The following is a 21,559-nucleotide window of genomic DNA, read 5'->3' as shown; positions in this document are numbered from 1 at the left end:
TCAGACTCCCAGCCTCGGAACTTGGACTGAGTAAGTTTCTGCTGTCTGAAACCACTAGACTGGGGTCAATAGCTGTCCTTCTCCACCTCCCAGGAGGGAAGGGGAAGGCAGTGGTTGATGGGTGTGAGTACAGAGCCAGGGTGATACGTCCCGTTCCCACAATTGTATAGAATCACATGCATAAGAAGAAAGATCAGAGGGGATCGTCTAAAAGTTATTTAACATGGCAGATTTGTGCTTCTTTTTACTTTTCTTGTCCAATTTTATTTACCTGACATGAACTTTTGTTCAGGTCAATTAAAAAAATGGAAATTTCCTAAGCCAGCTAGGTTTTCTGAGCAGATGGACCACGTGATCACCAGTGCATCAGAGGCTGATCTCCAGTGACATTGTCCACCAAAGCCCAAGCTGCAGACACTGTCGGCCAGCCACCAGCTGTTGTCTATTGATAACCGAGTTCTGACATCCCCTGAAGTGTCGTGCCACAGGCAGGTGACTTGCCCTCACACTCAGCCTAGCCTGCGCAGAGCACGGTTCCAAGACCTTCCACGGGCGCTGTCAGGGTCAGCGGGAGAAGGTGACGCTCCTCGGGCTGCCTACCCTCCTTCTCTGTTCACCCGGCTGTGAACTTCCTTTTATTGACCCCACTTAGATTAAGCGGGATTTCTGGAGTCTGCTCTTGGATGTCATTTGTTAGTTCTGGGGAACTACCAGCCTTTACCTTTTCAACTCTTTCACCTTCCCCATTCTCTCTCTTCTCGTTTTTAAGGCTATGTTAAGTTTTAGTCCTGTGGGGTCCGTGGCTCCTTTAGAGGGCTGTGTCCCACTTTTCATCTCTCCCTGATGGTTTTTGGGTGAACTTCCAAATGGGTCCAGCTCACCGTTTCTCCCTTTGGTCATGTCTAAGCTGGTCTTAAACCTTTCCAGTGAATTCTTAGTTGAGTTATTGCAAATTTTTTCTGAATTTTTAAATAATCATACTTCACGTTTGGTGGTCTCTACTTCCTATCCATCATCTTTAAATTTGGGGTAGCCTCAATTCACAGTAGCTTTTCTTCTGATTGTTTTAATATCTGGATCACTGCAGTTATGTTTTTGGTGCCTCTTGTTTCTGTCCATTCTCACTTAGGGTGTCCCCTTCTGTCTGGTTATCTGTGTGTGTGTGTGTGTGTGTGTGTGTGTGTGGTACTGGGGGTTTTTTTGTGACAGGATTTTTCAAGATAGGGTTTCATGGACTAGTTGCCCCAGTTGGCTTCGAACTGCGATCCTCCTGATCTCTGCCTCTTGAGTAGCTAGGATTACAGGTGTGAGCCACGGGTGCCCAGCCTGTCTGGTTATCTTTGACTGTGTATTCATGCAGTATTTTTTAAAAGCATTTGAAATCATTTCAGGCCTATTTGCTTCTGCAGCTCACTAGGGAAGGCAGCAGTTTCGAGCCACCTGAGACCAAAGTCCAGCCTTGCAGATTTCTTGGCCATCTGGCTGATGTGAAACAGGGCTTTAGACCAACATTGGGCTGGATTACAGCAGTGTCCCCACTGAACCAGCCCTTCAAAATGTCAATCCAAAGCAGGGACTAGCTTATCAAAGTCCTCAGTTTGCTGGACCCCAAGTTCCAGCTCTTGTCCCCTGCACTTAAAGATGCCACCATAACCTTAGTTCATGTTCAGTCATTGCTTTCTGTTCAGCTGATGCCCACAAGATGCACAGTGGCCCACACACCACACTCATTTCTCTAGACTCAGACCTCTTCCAGATTTTGGTCAGGTAATATCCCACTGTCCCGTTGATTCTTTTGATACTGGGCGAGGGCTCACTGCCAATGTGCATGGAAGCCAGTACTGTGGCACTGGGTTTCTTCAAAAGGAAAGGTCTTTTACTGAAGGCTCCTCAGTGAGGAGACACACTCAAATCTGTCTCCCATCCGTTGGCAGAGAGAGGAGTCAGAGTCATCAGAAGGAGGAAGGGAGAAGCTGCTTGTTGGTTGATGGTGAAAGCAGGGAGTTGTGAAGTTCTCCTCCATGCCTCCTCACAGGTCTCATGTCCCTTTTCAGGGGTCTTCATCATTCTGCATAGGGGACTTTGACCTTGTAACATCTGGGCATGATCAGCCGGGAAAGCCAGCTTTCAGCTGGTCTCTAGCGGGTTGATTTGGAAACTGTTTCCTGCAAAGCAACTCCAAAGAGCTTTGTTCTTGGTTGATTTATACCTGGTTTTTCTAGCCAGCTTCACGCCGATGCTTTAAAAAAAAAATGACTTTGTTTATTTAACATTTTGCCTAGCTTCTTGGATTATCCTCTGTGGGAGAGTTACTGCAAATTACCTTGTCTGCTATTCCTGGAAGTGACTGTTCCTTCAGGAGGAAATTCAAGTGTAGATAAAGCTGCACTTACAAAGATTTTCATTTAGAAAAAGTCTCCCAAGCTCTTTAAAAATTTTCCAAGTGACAGAGCTTCACACATGTTAACCTGTTTCACTCTCACTGCAGCTCTTCTGCACGCTAGGCTATCATCACCTGCACTTTAGCAGTGAGGAAATTGTGGTGCACAGAATGGGTAAGGGGCAGAGCTATGACTTGAACCCAGGCCTCAATAACTTCTCAGCGTGTTCTCTTTGTCCCTGCATTAGGGACAGATTGAAGACTGATATTTCAATCTATGTTCTGTGCAAGCAGAAAAGAGTTCTTCAGGAGATGAGTGGTTACCATGAGCAGTCAAGAAATGAACGGATAAAATATGTCCTCAGTGCACACTCTGTACAAATCACTTCAACCATGAAATTTGACAGCTTGTAAATAATGGCTTGAGAAATCCAGAGAGAAGAGAGGTAAAATTAATTTAGAGGCTGATTATCCCAAGTCTGAAGATGTCACCCCCAATTCTCTGCTTCCCAGCCCATAGCATTTCACGAATATTTACTTCATTTTGATTCTCCTCCACTCTCCATCAGTGTCTAAATGATAAAAGAGTCAAAGCCCAAATTTCCATTGAAAGCAAGTTTCTGTTTTTAAATTAGAGACCCTACTTTATATTTTAGCAACCACAAGGCAGCACGGGACGATGAGTAACAAGGCATTAAAGATTTAAGTATTTACACACTAAACTAAGATTGTGTGTAGTCTGACCCCCAAATAACTCATGAATTGTCTAGACAATGAACTTAGAAGAACATCATAACACATTTTATCATTATCTTAAACCATAAAACAAGCAATCTTTTATGTAAAACAAGGGGTTTATGCACACATTCCATAAAAGTATCAAAAACAATAATTAAAATCTCTTGGGCTGAGGGGTGTGGCTCAAGTGTTGGAGCACCTGCCTAGCAAGCATCAGGTCCTGAGTTCAAACCCCAGGACTGCCCCCCCCAAAACAAGTTCTTATTCATGTCTGTCTGGAGATTCGTTGCACGAGCCTGCTGCACAAAACATTCAGTTATTCACCTCTAAAACTATTGCAGTAAACCTCAGTGTCCAAGGCAAATCTGAAACTCTGTGAGAGGGCAGCGCTTCCCGGAGCCCTGCAGAAGGTGGGGGCCATGAGAGCCAGCAACCTAACAAGTTCCCAGCTGATGGGGATGTCTCCGCCCCACTCGTGGAGTTCTTCATTCTCAAGATGCAGAGTTCAGAAGGGTAGCCCTTGAAAAGCACGGAAAGGATATTAGAAAATGCAGCAATTGAGCCAATAAAAAAGAATATTCGGTCATATTCTAATTATTCTTTAAATGTGAGTAAATTTGTCTACATGAGCTAGATAAGACTTAGTCTTTTAATGTAATTTGCTATCACTACAAACAACTATCCAACTGGCACGTGAAACACGTTTTTTCCAGATTTTGTACTGATATGCAGAATGTCAGTTTTTGAGAGCAGCCCATGAATGACTGGAAGAAGGGCAGAGAACCAGCCTCAAGGAGAAGACCTTGGTAAGCGTGTCTCTTCAGAAGAAGGCAAGAGCACTGTGTGTGTGTGTGGTGTGTGTGTGTGTGTGTGTGTGTGTGTACATGTGTGTGTACACGTGTGTGTGTGTGTGTGTGCATGTTCTGTACCTCCAAATAGTAGTGTTCATCCACCACTTTGCAAATAGCAAAGAAAAAATATAGGGAGAAATTTCCTCATAGTCAGTCCCAGGAAGCAAACAAGTGCCCTTGCCACCCACCTTTGGTCCTTGCAAGTGACTGAGTGGCCCTTCCCTGAGTGGCTCCACCAACCAAGAACTCACAAAGGCACTGAGGCTGCATTTGGACACTGACAGGTGCAGCACGGGAGCCCATGTGGCCCATGGACATCCATGTGCACCCACCCCCGCTGCTAGCATGTCGTCCTGCACCACCCAGACCTATAGGACGGCCCCACTCCGTGTGGCCACAAAAACTTCCCTGTAAAACTGATACAGATCCACCAGATATTCAAATATCAAATAGACGCACGAGAAACATGAAAAGCCAAGCCAATGTGACAACTCTCTAGCAACAAATGCCAAAGAAAAGAAAAAATTCCCTGAACTATAATTCATATTAATGAGTTTAAGGAAACTCAGTGGGACACAAGAGAAAATGGATAGAAATTAGGAGAATATTTCATGCTCTGAATGAGAAATTCACCAAAGATGTAGAAGTCACAAAAAGGAATGAAGATAAGCTAGGTGTCGGTGACTCACGCCTGTAATCCAAGCTACTCAGGAGGCAGAGATCAGGAGGATTGTAGTTCAAAGCCAGCCCAGGAAAATAGTTCATGGGACCTATCTTGAAGGAACCCATCACAAAAAAAGGCTGATGTAGTGACTCAGGTGTAGGCCCTGAGTTCAAACCCTAGTACCACAAAAAAAAAAGGAATGAAGACAAAAATATTGGAGCTGAAGAACTAAATAAATAAAATTAAAATCACCACTGAGGGCCTCAACAACAGACAGATCAATCAGAAGGATTTCTGAACTTAAAAACCAAAACAAACAGAAAGAACAATGAATTTAACAGAATGAAGAAAGCATGCAAGATGACAGGGCTTCATCGGATGAGAAAACTTTTAAATTATGGGTGATAAAGAGGAGAGAAGGGAAAAGACATTTAAAACCTATAACTTATTCTATGAAATAATAGCTGGAAAATTTCCAAATCTCAGAAAAGGTATAGACATCTACATCCAGGAAGTTCAATTAGATTAGACAAAATAAAGTCTACTTTGAGGCATGTAACAGTCAAGAAATCAAAAGTCCAAGTCTAAAGAGAGAATTCTAAAAACAAGAGAAAAGCATCGAGTCACACATAAGGGCATCTCCATCTCAGTAGAAACCTGACAGGCCAGGGAAGAATGGAATGGCGTGTTCAAACTCCTGAAGGAGAAATAATAATAGCCAAGAGAACTGTACCCAACAAAGCTATCTTTCAGAAATGAAATGCGAAGTAAAGACTTTGCCAGATAAGCAAAACTTGAGGAAATTCATCTCCACTAAGCCAACCTTACAAGCAATGCTTAAGAGATTTCTATGTCCAGAAGCCAAAAGACAAAAAGAATCATGACAAAAATACGTGAAAGTATAAAGCTCATTACTGGAACATATATACAAAGGAGAAAAGAGCAGAATAAAACCTTGGTGCAGAAAACCAACAAATAACAAAGATTACCGTAAGAGAGGAACAAAGGATATACAAAACAACCAGAAAAAAATAACACAATGACAGGAATAAGTCCTTACACATCAATAATAATCTTAAATGTAGATGGATAAGCTCCCCAATTACATTTAGACTGGTTGAATGAATTTTTTTTAATTCAAAAATATATTGCATATAAAAATATCACTTCTCCTGGCAAAATACACATGGACTGAAGGTGAAGATATTCTAGGCAAACAGAAATCAAAAACAGACAAAAGTAGCTCTACTATGTCAGGTAAAATAGACTTTAAATCAAAATTGTATAGAGACAAAGAAGGTCACTGTATCATGGCAAAGATGATGTCAATTCAAAAGGAGAAAATAACAGTTACAGATATGTGTTTCCATGCTGGAACACCCCATTATATAAAGCAAACCTTATTAAATCTGAAGGGAGAGGCAGACTCCAATACAATAATGTCAGGGACTTCACACCCCACTTTCATCAATGTGTAGGACACCCAGACAAAGAAAAAAGACCAAGGCGGCATGGTGTGGTGTGGTGTAGACCAAACAAGCCTGGCAGCATTCAGAGCACATCATTGGAAGGCTGTAGAAATACGTTCTTCTCATCAGTACCTAGAACAAGGATAGCTCATACATTAGGACCCAAAGCAAATTTCAACAAATTCTAAAAAATGAAATCATAGCATTTATTTTCCCTGATTACAATAAAATAAAGCTAGAAATTAACAAGAGGAACTTTAGAAATTTTAAAACATCCTCTTGAACAACCAACGAGTCAATGAAGCAATCAAAAGGGAAATTTAAAATTTTCTTTAAAAAGTGAAACGGAAACACAACATACCGAAACCTGTAGGATACAACAAAAGCAGGACTAAGAGAGTTTATAACAAGTACCTAGATTGAAAAAAATGTAGATCTTAAATAAATAACCAAATAGTGTAACTCAAGGAGCTAGACAAATAAGAACACCGCAAACCCAGAAAAAATAACAGAGGTCAGAGCAGAAATAAGCTAAAGCCTAAAAAATTAAAGATCAGTGAAACGAAGAGTTCATTTTTCAAAAAGATAAAATTAGCAAACCTTTAACTAGACTAACCAAGAAAAAAGGAGAAAACAGCCAAACGATAAAATCAGAATTGAAAAAAGAGGCATGATAACTGATCTCACAGAAATATAGACAATTATAAGCACTTGTTGTGAACAACTATACTCCAACAAATTGAAAACCCAGAAGAAATGAATAAATTTCTGACATACCAAAATCTAACCATGATGACGCAGAAAATCTGAACAAGCAATAAGTAATGAGATTGAGTTAGAGATTAAAAGCCCAAGATCAGATAGCTTCACTACTGCATGTTACCAAGCTTTTAAGGGAGAACTGGCATCAAATCTCAAAGCATGTCAAAAATTAAAAGCGAAGGAACCCTTCCAAATTCACCCTGTGAATCCAGCAGGCTCCTGTAGTCCCAGTTACTCAGGAAGCTGAGGCAGGAGGATTGCTTTAGACCTGGAATCCCAGGCTGAGCAAAATAGAGAAATCTGTCAGAGACAGAGAGAGAGAGAGAGAGAGAGAGAGAGAGAGAGAGACGGAGACAGAGAGAGAGAGAGAGAGATCAGACTAATATTCCTAATGAACATAGATGTACAAATGCTCGAGAAAACACTAGCAAACTGAATCCAGCAGCACATAAAGAAGATTATACACTGGGCTGGGGGCTTAGCTCAGTGGTAGACACTTGCCCACTGCCTAGCATGAGTGAGGCCCTGGGCTCCATCCCAAGGACTGCAAAAAAAATCATACATCATAGTCAAATAGGATTTATCCCAAAGATTCAAGAATATTTTAACATACACAAATCAATAAATGGGAAATATCATATCAACAGGATAAAAGACAAAAATCGTATGATCCTCTCAAAAGATGCAAAAAAAAAAAAGTATTCAGTGAACTTCAACATCACTTCATGAAAAAGTCCTCAACAAATTAGGTATAAAAGGGTTACTTCAACACAATAAAGGCGATACATAACAAATACACACAGCCAACACACAAATTGAATAGAATCTGAAAGCATTTCCTCTAATATCTGGAAACAATTTAACATAGTTGTGAAAGTCTTAGCCAGAAAAATTAGGGAAGAAAAAGCATCCAAACTGGGAAAAAAGACGTCATATTATTTATGTTTACAAATGACATGATTTTATATGGGGAAAAACCTGAAAGGTACACACACATACACATTAGATGTGAGGTTGCAGGATACAAAATCAGTAGCAACTTTGTACACAAAATAATGAAAAAGAAATCAAGAGAGCAATCTAACTCACAGTAGCTACAAAAATAATAATAATCATACCTGGGACAAACTTAACCAAAGGAGCGAAGATCTTGACAATGAACATTACAAAACACTCACGGAAGAAATTGAAGAGGACACTAAAAAAATGTAAAGAAAGTCTGTATTGTTCGAGCGTGTATACTATTCAAGATGATTTACAGAGTCAACGCAGCCTCCATCAAATGCTAATGGCACTCTTCACAGAAATAGAAAAGCTATCCCAAAATTCATATGGAACCATGAAGGACCCCAAATAACCAAAGCAATCTTGAGCAAAAAGAACAAAGCTGGGGGTGTCCCAATACCTTACCTCAGGGCAGTGTGAGCTGACATAAAACCAACACATCAAGCAATGGAACCGAATAGAGAATCCAGAAATAGATAAACTCACATCCTCAGTAACTGATCTTTGACAAAGGTGCCAAAAACATACACAGGAAAAAGGACAGTCTCTTCCATAAATGCTGCTGAGGAAACTGGACATCCACAAGAAGACGGAAACTTGACCCGTCTCTTGCAATATACAAAAAAATCTAAAAACAGATCAAATGTCTAAATGCAGGACCTGAAAATATGATGCAACCAGAAGAAAACACAGGTGAACACTTCAAGACACCAGAACAGGGAATTAATTTTTGATATAATACCCCAAAACACAGGCACCTAACGCAGAAATAGACAAATGGGATTACATCAAACTAAGAAGCTTCTGTATAGCAATCAACAGAGTGAAGAGCCACCCACGGAATGGGACAAAACATTCTCAAACTATACATCTGACAAGAGGTTAATCTCCAGAACACACAAGGAATGCAGCTCAACATCAAAAAAAGAATCCAATTTAAAATGGTCGATTGACCTGAACAGACAGGTGAACGGGTGGAGAGACCGTATGTATGCGGAATGGAATATTCAGCACTAAGAATGAAATTCTGCCATTTGCAGCGACACGGACGGAATTGGGGACATTACGCTCGGAAAATAAGCCAGGCACAGGAAGATGAGTACCACACTCTCTCACTCATGCTCACATGACGAAGCCAGTTCATAAGCACAGAGAGAGCAGAGGCTGGACAGAGGAGGGTGGGGGACAGAGGGGTTTGGATGGTAGGCACCAAAGCCCAGCGGGGGGAGGATGGGTTCTGGTGCTCCACTCACAGTAGACTGACTATCGCTTAGAACAACTTACTGCAAATTTTATAGCAAACTAGAAGACAGGAGTTCAAAGTTTCCTGAAACGAAATGGTGAGGGAAATGCTAGTTAGCCTGACTGGATCACACATTGCACACGTGTCGAATTATTAAAATACTTCATGAATACATACAATTTTTAAATAAACAGTTTTGAATGATCCAGTCCTCAAAGGCAACGCTGCACATTCCAGCGAAGGTGTCTCTTGTTTTCCGAGTACTACATTCAGTGACACAGCTTTCTGTCTTTCCGAAGTTTAATTCACAATGGAGGACTCACGAGCAAGAGTAGTAACTTACCATCTAGAAGCAGAACTTTTTACTGAAGGAAAAACAAGTGAATTATAACAAAACTCTAAGGCACGGACAAATTGATATTTAATGTTGCATGAAAGAGTAGCATAAAATTAAAATATTTATAGAAAGCTTCAAAAATAACCTAACCTAAACTTTATACATGCGATCAACATATAAGATACAAAGGAAGGTAATGACAAATATAAAATTCAACTTTGTGGTTGTCTCTTGGGTTACACAGAGGACTAAATGGAGGACAACCTGCAGTTAACACGAGGGTTTTGATAACGTAATTCTTAAACTGAGTGATATTTTTGTAGCTGTTCATTTTATTATTATGCTCCACAGCATACGTACGTATTACAAGTATTCTTGGTTATGCACAAGGTATAATTCAAATTTTTTAAATATACCATTATTTCATAATGTGTAAGACTTTTATGATCTGGCTGATAATAAAAGTAGTAAAATATTCAAAAGAAAGAAAAGTAAATTATCCATGGCTACCATGGAAAATGATGACTAATATTCCGGGGGGGGCGGGGGGAACAGGAAGAAGAGAGGGATAAAGAGAGAGAAAGGAAGAAGCAAAGAAGAAAGGCAAGGAGAAACTAAGCAAGGCTTACAGCAGCTATTTGGATATTACCTTTTTTTATTTTCAAGAGAAATGCATCTTTATTTTATCACTATACACAAACGTTCAAAGTCAAGTAACCATTCAGCTCTAAAGTTTGCCTGTGAACTTCTCTTGAGGAGAAGATAATACCAAATTGTGTTGCAAACAACTCTGTTAAAAGGGCCAGTTTTACTCAACACTTCTCCCCCTTGTCCTGTGGTGCTCTGGTGCTGGAGCACTTCTGAGAAGGCTTCTAAAGAACATGATAGCTCCTTAGCATAATCCGTTCCTGACAAGAAGGTAACAGGCATCTTTATCTTCAAGAAAGTTTGCAAACTCCCAGTGCTTCTGTTTCACTTTGGGACAAACTTTATCATTCTCACATTGCATGGCCGTTTTATGTTGCTGGTTTCTGCTTTGCTTGTAAGCGAGAGTTCCGTTTGTTAGAATAGCGAGCGGCAGGACAGAGCAGAGTCAGTTCCCCTAGGCTATCTGTCAACTGTGCTTATTCCAAAGCAGTGGGTCTACTTTGTCAGCACTTCCTTACCTTTAAGCAAGTCAGGAAAGAAAGACAGCATGGTCCAGCACATGTCACCGTGCTCCTCTGGGTCCCCACTCTCTGGGAAGGCATCCATGCACATTTTGGCGAAGGTCTGCTAGTTCGCTGATGTCATGCTCCTTCCTCTTTTGAAGGATATTTTTGTTTCCTACAGAAGTGCTCTGGACTGACAGTCCTGACTCTCCTTCCTCGCCCTTCCTTGTGTTCTGCTCTCTCTTACCTTGCTAGGAGGCAGCTTCTTCCTCTGACCATGTGTCTTTTTTTCTCTGGCTAATTTCAAGACCTCCCCTTTACCTTGGTTTCAGCAGACTGATTGCTTACCTGTCATCATAGGGATGTGTGTTGCGGGGGGAGGTATATTATTTTTTTGGTGATACTGGAGTTTGAACTCAGGGCTTTGTTTTTGCTAGGCAGGTACTCTATCAATCAACGAGCCACTCCAGCCCTTCTTTACTTTAATTATTTTGCTATTTAGGGTTTTTTTTCTGCCCAGTGCTAGCCTCAAACCATGACCCTCCCGTCTAAGGCTGGGATCACAGGGACGAACCACCATGCCCATCTTATTAATTGATATGGGGAGGGGGGTCTCCCTAACTTTTTGCCTGGACTGGCCTTGAACTTTGACCCTCTCAATCTCTACCTCCTAAGCAGCTAGGATTACATGCAGGAGCCTCTGAGCCCAGATTGCCATATTTTATCACTTGAAGTTTGATTAGTTTGGGATCTATAAGTCATATTTTCTATCTATTTAAGCAAGTGTCTAGCCATTATTTTCTCAGAAAAAAAAATTACACCCCATATCACTGGATTCTCCCCATGGGCCTCCAATTGCATGTCTGTTAGGCCATTTGATCTTATCCATAGGTCCTGGAGACTCTAGTAATTTTTCCTCAATTTTTATTTTTGGTCAGACTAGATGATTTCTGTTCATATCTTGTACTTACTTTTTTTAATGGTATAGTGATTGAACTCAGGGCTTCATGCTTGCTAAGCCATACCCCAGTCCTAAACTAATTACTCTAATATCTCCCCTCTGCTGTGAAGCCTACCTAGGACCTTTTCCTTTGCAGTCGCTGTGCTTTTAAGTTCTGTGAATCCTACCTGGCTCTTTACCATGCCCATTGCCTTCTAAGATCCCCACTGGGTCCTCTGGTGGGAATGGTCATTTCCTGAATCTTTGCCAAGTGAGACATCTGGTCATCTCAGGATCGGTTTCTGATGGTTGCTCTTTCTCTTGACTCTGGATCTCATTTTCCTGTTTCTCAGTGTGTTCAGTGAGTTTCTTAAACTTCACACTGGACTGTAGAGACTGTGTTTTCTGTGGCCTGCCTTTTTTCACTGTTGGTGCTAGAAGAGCAGAAAGTTTAATTACAGAGGGATCACTGAGAATGTGGTGTTGTGAGTTGTCAGTGAAATATGTGGAGAACCAGTGTTTTCCAAGCCTCTGACTTGGCCCTGCTTTACTTCCCATCTCCATGTGTCTTGTGTGTCTCTGCAGGGCTGGTGCTAGATTTTGTGAGGCCGGACCAGATCACGTCTTATGCTAACTAGTGTGTGGTCCCCAGCCCCTAAGGTAGGCTTGCCAGTGTCTCATCTGGATACCATGGCATTAATGTTGCAATCTGTCCACAGTGGCAGTGCCCCACTGCTCAATCTCCAGTGTTTCTGCCTCACTCTCAATCCCCACCAGCTTCTGTCTAATAAGCCTTGGTTAGTGTTACCTTGGGTCTGGTCCTCAGCCACAGATTCTTTGCTAAGACTTCTGGAGCCCTCCAGTTGAGTGGCCCTCTCTTCTTCACCGTTCCACCCTCCACCTTCCAGCTGCTTCACTTACCCAGCCTCTGAATTTTGCTAACTCAGTCCAGAGGGATCCTCATGTTCTCCTTGAGTTCCAGCCCTCTGCACCACAGCAGGGACTTGTCCTTGGGCAGAATGCAGAGCATGGGATCCAAAAGCTTTCCTTCTTTCAACGATGGTGCCGGGATGCCTGCTGTCCACTGCTAGAAGGGTTGCCTCCTGTAACTCTCACAGAGCGGCTGCCATCACTGCTCATATTCACTCATCTAAAAATGTGTTATGAGTGTTTACCACGTGTCAGGCACTACGAGTGCAGAATGAGGAAAGTGCCTAGATCCTTACCTAACGGAGCTACCCACCTATGGGGGAAAATAGATGTTAAACAAGTAGTCATAGAAACAAATCCATAAGTGAAACTGTGATAGATATTGCATGTTAAAAGTCCGTGCACTGAGAATTAACAGAGTGAGGACCCCAAGGTAGACTGGGGAGAAAGGCTCTTTAAACAAGTGGTTTGGGATGTAAATGGCTCAGAAAAGACATGGCAGAACCATTACAGATGCAGAGCCCATGCAACCAGGCAGAGAAGAGCTGTGAGAGAAGGCCCCACCCTGAGCAGAAAGGGAAGGAAGGATTCATGGCAGGAGGGAGGCATCTACAGGCAACAGCCCAAGATTTGGCAGAAAGGTTGGCAGAGACCCGGGTAAAGTTCTGAGGCAATGACTTCAGAAAACATGAGCCCCACAGGAATGGTTCCAGCCAGTTCAAGTCCAGAAATGGACTGGGCAGCAGCGGCAGTACGTCTGTCATGGCTGAGTCTTCCAAGAGAACCCGAATAAAGAAACCTTCCAGAGAACATAGAGAGTAGCTGAGGACATTGACCTTGGCTGGTATGTGTTGACACAATGGAGCTCAGTAGTTAACCCTTCCCCTTCACATCTTCAGATCACGAGGTTCTACCTAGGACCCCTTCAGACTTGGACAGGCTCAGTTTCGTGTGGCCAGGACCACTGAATGAAGAAACTAGAATTAAGTGGGCTAGACTAGTACTCCAGAGGTGTAAAGACACAGGGGAAGTCCATGTGAGGGAACTCCATGTCAAAGGAGGCAAGGATTGACCCCGGGCAAACGCGTTCAGCCGCCAGGTTCTGCTCCCATGCAATTTGAAAATATTGCCAGAATCTTCTTCAGGTCCTTGACAAAAACATGGACATTAAGAAATCTCCTTTGAGCTGGGGATGCAGCTCAGTGGTACGGCACTTGCCTAACATGTGGAAGGCCCTGGGTTTGATCCCAAGTACCACACACAAAAAAGAATAAGCCTACTGTCATCAAGATTATCCTTGGGTTTCGCTCTGCATTTTGAGCTTCAACATTTAAAAATTATTTAGGGGAAAGTTTCAAACATAGTATCTGCAAGTCGTATGTTAGATTAGCAGCCAAATTGCTTATTTCCAACCACTCAAAATACGCAATTTTCCCCCAACATAGACAAATATTGATCACCCTTCTCAATTTGAGCCTCAGGTATCTGGTGATTAACAATATTTTATTTTAGCAAAAGGTAATCAATATTCACATCCACGTCAGACTTTTTCAAACTATTGCAAAAGAAGCTATGCAAATTAGAATTTTAAAGAATCTGATACATTAAAAGCTTCTTTTCTATGTAAGACGCCAAAAAGATCCATCGCTGTCTCAGTGTGTGCACACACTGTAAGCATTCCACACCATCACTGCGTGCATATGGAACCTAGTCTCAATGGCACCTCACATATATTTCACTCAGCTAAATTACTGAAAATAAGATGTATAGCATGATATATTGCAGCCATATATTGTGTACAGTTTGTATATAAAAAAGAAAGAATGATTAAAAGTCGATGAGACTGTTTATAAATCTTGATTGCTTCATAATTTTAACTTTGAGCAACATTTTTATCATAATTATAGGCTTTCTTAAAGCATTTATGCAGATTGTTGTTACTCAAAAGGGGGTTTATTCCATTTTGGTATAAACTACACTTTTTTTTTCTTTATGAAATCACTCTTTGAGTGCTAACACCCAGTACTGTGTCAGAGCTGCAGACTTCCAATGGCAGGGGGATTCTGTCCCCACAGGGCTGCTGCAGGCACCCTCTCTGCTCTGCCCCTTCTGTGCCTGGACATGGAGTAAGAAGGGAAATTCTCCATAGCAATTGGCACTGGACACGGTGGGAAGCTCCAGATTCCTCCATGAGCACCAGTGTTTCTGTGAAGATAGTGCCTTCTGTACCCACTTCTTAGATGTAGAAATGGAGCCCTGAAGGCATAAACCAGGACAAGACATCCCATTATTCAATTCTAGAATAATAAGCATTCAACCTGGAAAAGGGATCCAGAAACCGTTGAATATGCTACTTTAATTTTGAGCTTTGAAAACTGAAATCCTAGGAAAGTAAGGTAACATGCCAAGTGTCCTATCCAGACACTAGTTGATACTGAGCTGAAGAAGCAATAATTTAACTGAACTTAAAACTGAATTATTCAGAGACTTTTGCATCAGGTGGACTCACAGCCAGAAAAAATTAACTTTTCTCCCAAGGTAACATCATTTCCACCACATGATCATAGACCTAAGAGAAAAGAAAGAAAGCATATTACCAGAAACAAAAAGAGAAGAAGCTTTAAGAAGTAAATACCACATGAGGAGGAAACATAGCTGAGAAGGACAAAGAGGAGCTATTCCAGAAAAATAAGCAGAAATCTCACCAAACCCTCTTACAAATCGCTCACATTCTTCAAGGACAAAGACTGACCCCACACTCAGCTCCCTATTTCACCCCAAAGTCTAAGGCAATGCCTGGAACCTGGCATACAGTAGATATTTGTGAAATGAATGGATGGATGGGTAGGTCGAGGGATGGATGGATAGATGAATGGATGGATCTATAGTGAATGAATGGTTGGATGGATAGGATAAATGGATGGATGGATGGATCATGAATGGATGTCTGAAACAAAAAAGAAAACCTCGAACAAGTAAGGGTTAAGGCCCTCAACTCCAATATTTTATGAAATAGGGACTGTGGACTCCAATTGTGTGAACGTTCAAGTCAAGGAATAAGCCTTAATCAGCAGGAGCAGTAAGAGGTGTAAGATACAACTGCTGTTTCCACAAAAAGTCAATCTGAGTACAAGACAGCATGCAACAGTGTCTAGTTGTTGTCACAGATCACAGCTCTGAGAAGGGAGAGTTCATCTCAGGTTGGACTCAGGCAAAAACCACTGAGACATCAGGGCAGAAGAGAGTGTGCTGATGCTGTGAACACGTGCTTCCAAACCCAGAGGGGCCATCCAGACAAGACTATGGGACCTCTCCCCCCAGAAAATGAGGTGTTTGCTGGCTTGACCCATCCTCTGCACTGGTCTCCTGGGTAGGAAATCAGGTGCAGGGTCTGCTGAGAAGACAGAAGAAGAAGAACCAGAACACTACAATGATATGGGGAGAGCTGGTTGTCCCAGGAATCCTACAACATAGGAGTCAATATCTCCAGAACTCATCCAAGATTACACAAAGCAGAACAGAAGAACAAAGCCGGACTGTCACAGACTCTCTTGTGCAACTGCCCATCTCTTCATTCAACAAATATCTCCAACATCTGGGAGGTACCAACCACTGCTCCAGGTGGCCACAGATCACACCATGCCCTCACCTCCACAGGCTGTAGTGTAAGGCTGAAGAGGATGGTCGAGACTCTATAAATCAGCATGAACGAGGCACAGTCCAATAAGTATTAGAAACTTCAAGTTTAGTTTAACCTTGCAAATGAAAATTGTTTTAATTATAAGTTAGTAATTGAGAAGGCCCTTTATTCATATACATTGTTATAATTTATATATCATAAGGTATTGTAATCATTTGTTGGGATTTATGTCAGATATAATATATGCATTATTAGTGACTCTCCATTGAGAGAACTTTTTGATGAGGTCTTCCAGTAATTGAAGCTGTGCTTCTGAATTTGAGAATTGAAACAGAGGGAATTATTGGCCCTCTTCAGCTCTGATGCAGAGAATATTTTGCAGTACCAATTTTATCCCTCTTCAACAATCTTTAGATTCAGTTCTGATCACATCTATATTGGTTAAGTATTGAGAGGGAACAGGGCAGAGGAAGAAAAGGAAGAAGCTGTGTCCAGTTAAACGTGAAGACAGAAAACAACAAACCAGTGAAACTCATCATTTTAAAGCTTACAAGTTGGTTCCACTTAAATTCTTAGATAACATGCATAGAAAATTTACCACAAAAGCGAAACTATTGCCTTTAATAAGGGATCAGTAGGTAGAACGTAAATTTGAAGAATTTTTGAGAGTATAGAGTCCACCGATATGAACCCATTTCTCCAGGTGGTAAGCAAATGAATATTGCCTGAACAAGAAGGTCATAACTAGCTCTGAGTGACTTTGAGAAAAATAAAAGAAGAGAACACTATGATGTTATGCTAGTTCCTCTCCTGGAACCCAGTTTATGGGAAGGGTCATTCATCTGAAGGAGGCCCTCCTTCTACCTGCATCATCTGTGGCTTTCAAGCTCCATCCCTGAGGTGCTAATCCCCCTGGAACGGCTCAGCCTGCACCCCACAATTTAGCTGGGAACCATATGGTTGCTACACCACATCCTCACCGTACATCTGGGACATGAGCAAGAGCTACCTGCCCCTCTCTCAAGAGATTTGAGTCCTCCACATCCTAATAAGTCTACCTAATGAAAATCTGCTTCCTGCGTAGTTCTACCTCCAAGGTCAAAATCAGTGGACCTGTGCCTGGTGGCACCTGTCTGGCTCTAACCCTGCCTTCTTGGAAAGCAAACACACTTCAGCAGAAGACCTGGGATTGGACACTTCTACAGGTGAAAATAGCAAACTTTAGCCAGAAAGTGAAAATGCAATGCATCTAGGAGCCTTTAGAATTAATTAATCTGTGACCTTTTTTTTTAACATCTCAGGCATCTGCTTTTCCTTGAAATACAATGGAAATCAGTGGGCACAGAGAAGCTCAGTAACATCCCCCCATCCTGGTGGAATATTTGTTCTATATCTCTGGGGGGAGGACTTTGAACTATGTTTGGATTGTGTTCCATTCATAAGAATACAAGGAACCAGTAAGGATCTCCTTTCAACTGTGTATGCATCCACGGAGCATCAGAGAGCATTTCAGGCTGATTTGAGAATAATCAGAATTGCAAGTAGAGTATTTTGACCTCTGTTTACTGTACCGTACAGAACAGCCAAAAGATTCACAGTCATTTTGGGAAAAAAAAAAAACTTATCATGAAGGAATATGCTCGGCAAAGCAGTCACCTTCCTCAGGGAAAGCCCTGAGAATTAAAAAAAAAAGTCTTCCTAAGGATACATCTGTATTTCATCACACTTTGTGTTACAATCAATATTTTTTTTATTTTAACCTTCCGACTTTAAGTTCCAAAAATAAAGGTTTGGCAGGATGGTAATACAGAGGAAAGGAGAAATGGGAGCTAACTATTAAGTCAAATGCAATCTATACCATACTATACTATAAAAAAAAACTAACAGTAATCTGTTATGGCATGAGCCTAAGGTGACAGAAGTGATCCTGTAAATGCTGGCATTCAGTGTACAAGTTAGGCACCACCTCACTGAGAGATGAAAATTTGGGGAGACATCTCAAAGATAACCAATGTTCTGGGTGAGTAATTCTCTTACTGCAGAATAATCCAATCTACACTGTTTCCAAGAGAGGACACCTCACCCAGCAGCCATGCCTAAGTATTAGAGTCCAAGAACGAGAAATACAAAGGCTGAAGGATTCCCGTGAGGTGCAGGACAGAGGGGGCTTTTTACCGGGGACCCTTAAGAGCGCCTGCCCTTCTGGCTAAGGGGACCATTCAGACATTTGGGAGGACTGTGCTTGGGGGAGAGGAACCCCCAGGACCCTCCTCTGGGTGTCTGAACAAAGGTGTTCTTTGGAGCGCTCTGCCTGCCCTGCAAAGCAGCGAGGACTCGAGCGAGCGTCTTTTGACCCCATCACTGTCGCTAACAACGCGACAAGGCCAGTTCGGACCCAAACGCTCCGATGACAGCAAGAAGAATAAAAGGTCTGGTGCGCAGGCCCTATGCACTTGGCTCTGGGCCTCGCAGGAAAACCTTGGCGGTGCCACCTTGGCGGTGCCCCATCATCGCAGGTCTTGTAATGTGTCGCTTCCCCCTAGTCTCACTGGAGGCTGAAAAAGGCTTGCTGCAGCGACCGAGCTTGGGAGAGAGAAGGGCAGCACCCAAAGAGAGCTGGAGGAAGGGAAGCCCCGAGTCTGCGCCTACAGTTTTGTGCCTAGGGATCTGCAGAGAGCCACCGTCTGCAGAAAGGGAGTGGGAACAGATAGAGTAGAGTAGTAGGGGTGAGGCGATTACATTTGACAATCCCTCAAGCCCTGCATCGCGGTTTGCCCAGTTTCTTCTCTGCCTGGGCGGAAGAGGAGCATCCACACTTTTACAGAATCCCAAGGTCGCATCTCCATCACCCCAGGCCAGGCCACAACTTCTAGGAGCGTGCCTTCCCTGCGGCCGGGACCCGTGTGCACACCAGCTCCCATGATGTGGGTTAAAACTCTCCACTTCACAACCCCCATTGATACGGGTTTGACATCTGTTTGCCAGAGTGTTTTGCACTTAGCCTAACACCCACTATTAAGTGACAAAACCGTGGCAGCTTGTCAAAGCCAGCTGACTGGCAGCTGCTCGGCTTACAAAAACCGTTCAAATATTTGCAGGTTCTGAAGCTTTATGCACTGTTGTACCCAATCTTTCAGTGATTTAACATGTAAAATATAAGTCAAAGTTTTAAATCTGGATTCCAAAATGTTTCCATTTTCCATACAAAAGGAAAGAGCTTTCAGGGTGCCTGCTGGAATGAGTCCAATCCCCTTGCATCTCCGAGGTTCCCGCCAACAGATTCCTGCACAAACCCGGGTTTTAAAAAATGTCAGGTACCGAACTCCCTCTCCCTGTTGTTACCGACATTTAGAATAACTGAGCTAAATTACGTTAAACTCCTCTGAGAGAACACAGTTTCTCCAAAGTAGATTTAAAAAAAAAAATGAATCCCCAAGGAAAGAGACGTACCTGCTTTATTTTTCCTTTCACAAACCAACGTGCCTTTGGGGACAAATCAACGCTGCTAGGAAGGGCAATTCCTAGCCAACATCTGGGTCTTTGGCGAGTTCCAAACCGCTAACCCTCTACTCGCACTTCTAACTAGCTAGGTCCGATTAAGAAATAATTTGCAAATGACACAGTGTTTCTCTAGATTAAGATCCATTGAGTAAAAGTCATGTGGGTTTTTGTCTCCGAGATTACAGCCAGACAGACAAGGATCTCCTGAAAACTGCAGCTGCGAGCGATGAAAAAAAAAATTATCATATGTTTGTCCAAGACAGATCTATAGATAAGTACACGCGCCCCGCACCCCAGAGCATGGGGGAGGGGCGAGCGCCTAGTGTCATCACACGTGCAGTCCTTGTGTATCCCCCATAGCTTAGTTTAATGCTAACAAATGTCGTTCCTCAGAGTGTGAGGGGATCATAAGTCCTTTGGACCAAACGTGGGGTCATCGCTTAAAAAAAAAACAAAACAGTGAGTTTGTATTTGAAACATTTCCAAAAAGTCTCAGAGTGTGACGGGCTTAAGTCCGAAGGGCTGACATCTTCACACAATTGGGGACGGAGGGAGGCAAAAGAGAGGAGGTGAAGACGCACGGAGACTGGCAGCGAAGGGTGCGCGGCTCCCGCCCCGGCGCCTTCTCAGAAACGCTTCCCGCCTCCGTCTTTGCGGGTGCTCCCGCCCCGCGGCGGGGAGGGCGGGGAGGGCGGGCAGCTCGCTCCCGGGGGTGCGGGTCCGTCTGCAGAGGGAGGGACAGCGTGCCGGAAGGGCCGGCACTCCCGGGCTGGGTGGCCGCGCTGCCCGGAGCCCGGAGCAGCCCCGCTGGACTCCACCCGCTGTGCGCACCCGGACGCGGGCCTCCTGGCTGGGGTGACTTTTTACCTGGAGTGTCCACACACTAATCCTCAGACACTGTCTCGTTCAGCAGCTGCCATTTGTCGTGAGGGCACTGGGCGGGGGGAGGGAGCGAATTGAAGAGTGCGTAGCAGAGCAAAAAAGGAATAAAAAACCCAGCAAGCCAGAGCTCCCGGGGAGGCCTGGCGCTGCGCCCACGGCCAAGGTGTCCCCTCGGCGAGACAACAAAGCTCGGGCCCTGTGCCTGAGCAGAGGGAGCGCAGGGCGAGGACGCGGCGGGGGCTGAGCCCTGGAAATGACCGCGCTGACTCAGGCGTGCGGGCGGGGGCCCCTCCCACGCAGAGGTAGGGAAGACCCGGGAGAGCAGTTGCAGGCGAAAGCCCGCAGCCTGGGTGATGACACTAGTGACAACTGGGTTTTTTTGGGGGGGTGAGGGGCTCCCAGCCTCTGATGCGGGAAGGAGGGGTGTCGGGTCACTGCCGTTGGGGATGGGGAGCGACAGATCCTCAGAGTCCAGGCGGGAGCCGGGGCGGGCGGCGAGCCGAGCTCAGGCCGGCGGGCGCGGGCGGGGCGGCGACGCGCGGGCGAATGGGGAGCGGGGCTGGGGAGCGGCGAGAGGAGGGCGAGACGCGGCTCCACCTCCCCGCTCAAAACGGCGTCCCAGCTGCTCGCGAACCAACTGCTCAATTCTATTCACTGTCGAGGAGGAACAAAAAAGTGGCTATTTATTAAGAATACTTGTTTAGTATTGTTCGGCGCCACACAAAGGCGTTTCATTATGTGCAGGGATCCCCTTTTTCCAGAGAGAAACAATAACTTGAAATTGTCTTCAAAGTCTTTCCTATCAATAATAAATTTCATTTTCTTGTCTCTCTCGCCTGCAGTGTGTGTGTCTGCGAGTGTGTGCGCCAAGCGAGGAGCGAGGAGCGTGTGCGAGCGAGTGTGCGAGCGGGGGTGCGCGTGTGAGTGCGGGTGTGAGTGTGCGTGCGCGTGGCGCGGGCGCCGCCACCGGGGCTGGCGCCGCCGGGAGCCGGGCCGGGCCGGGGTCCGCCGGCAGCGGCGCGCTCGGCCTGCGGAATGGCAGACCTCTCCCCCACACCGCGGCCCA

General features: G+C 43.9%; 1 long non-coding RNA gene across 1 annotated transcript in view; it reads left to right on the top strand.

Annotated features, from left to right (window-relative positions):
* LOC141411417 (uncharacterized) overlaps positions 1–21,559 on the top strand; it is a 559,189-nt gene that overhangs the window by 490,818 nt on the left and 46,812 nt on the right. The gene's annotated exons all lie outside the window — the stretch shown is intronic.

Source organism: Castor canadensis, chromosome 10 (genome assembly GCF_047511655.1).
Source record: "Castor canadensis chromosome 10, mCasCan1.hap1v2, whole genome shotgun sequence".
In the NCBI taxonomy this organism is placed as follows: domain Eukaryota; kingdom Metazoa; phylum Chordata; class Mammalia; order Rodentia; family Castoridae; genus Castor; species Castor canadensis.
Note: the sequence above shows the minus strand (reverse complement) of the source record. Positions and strands in the feature narration are given on the sequence as shown.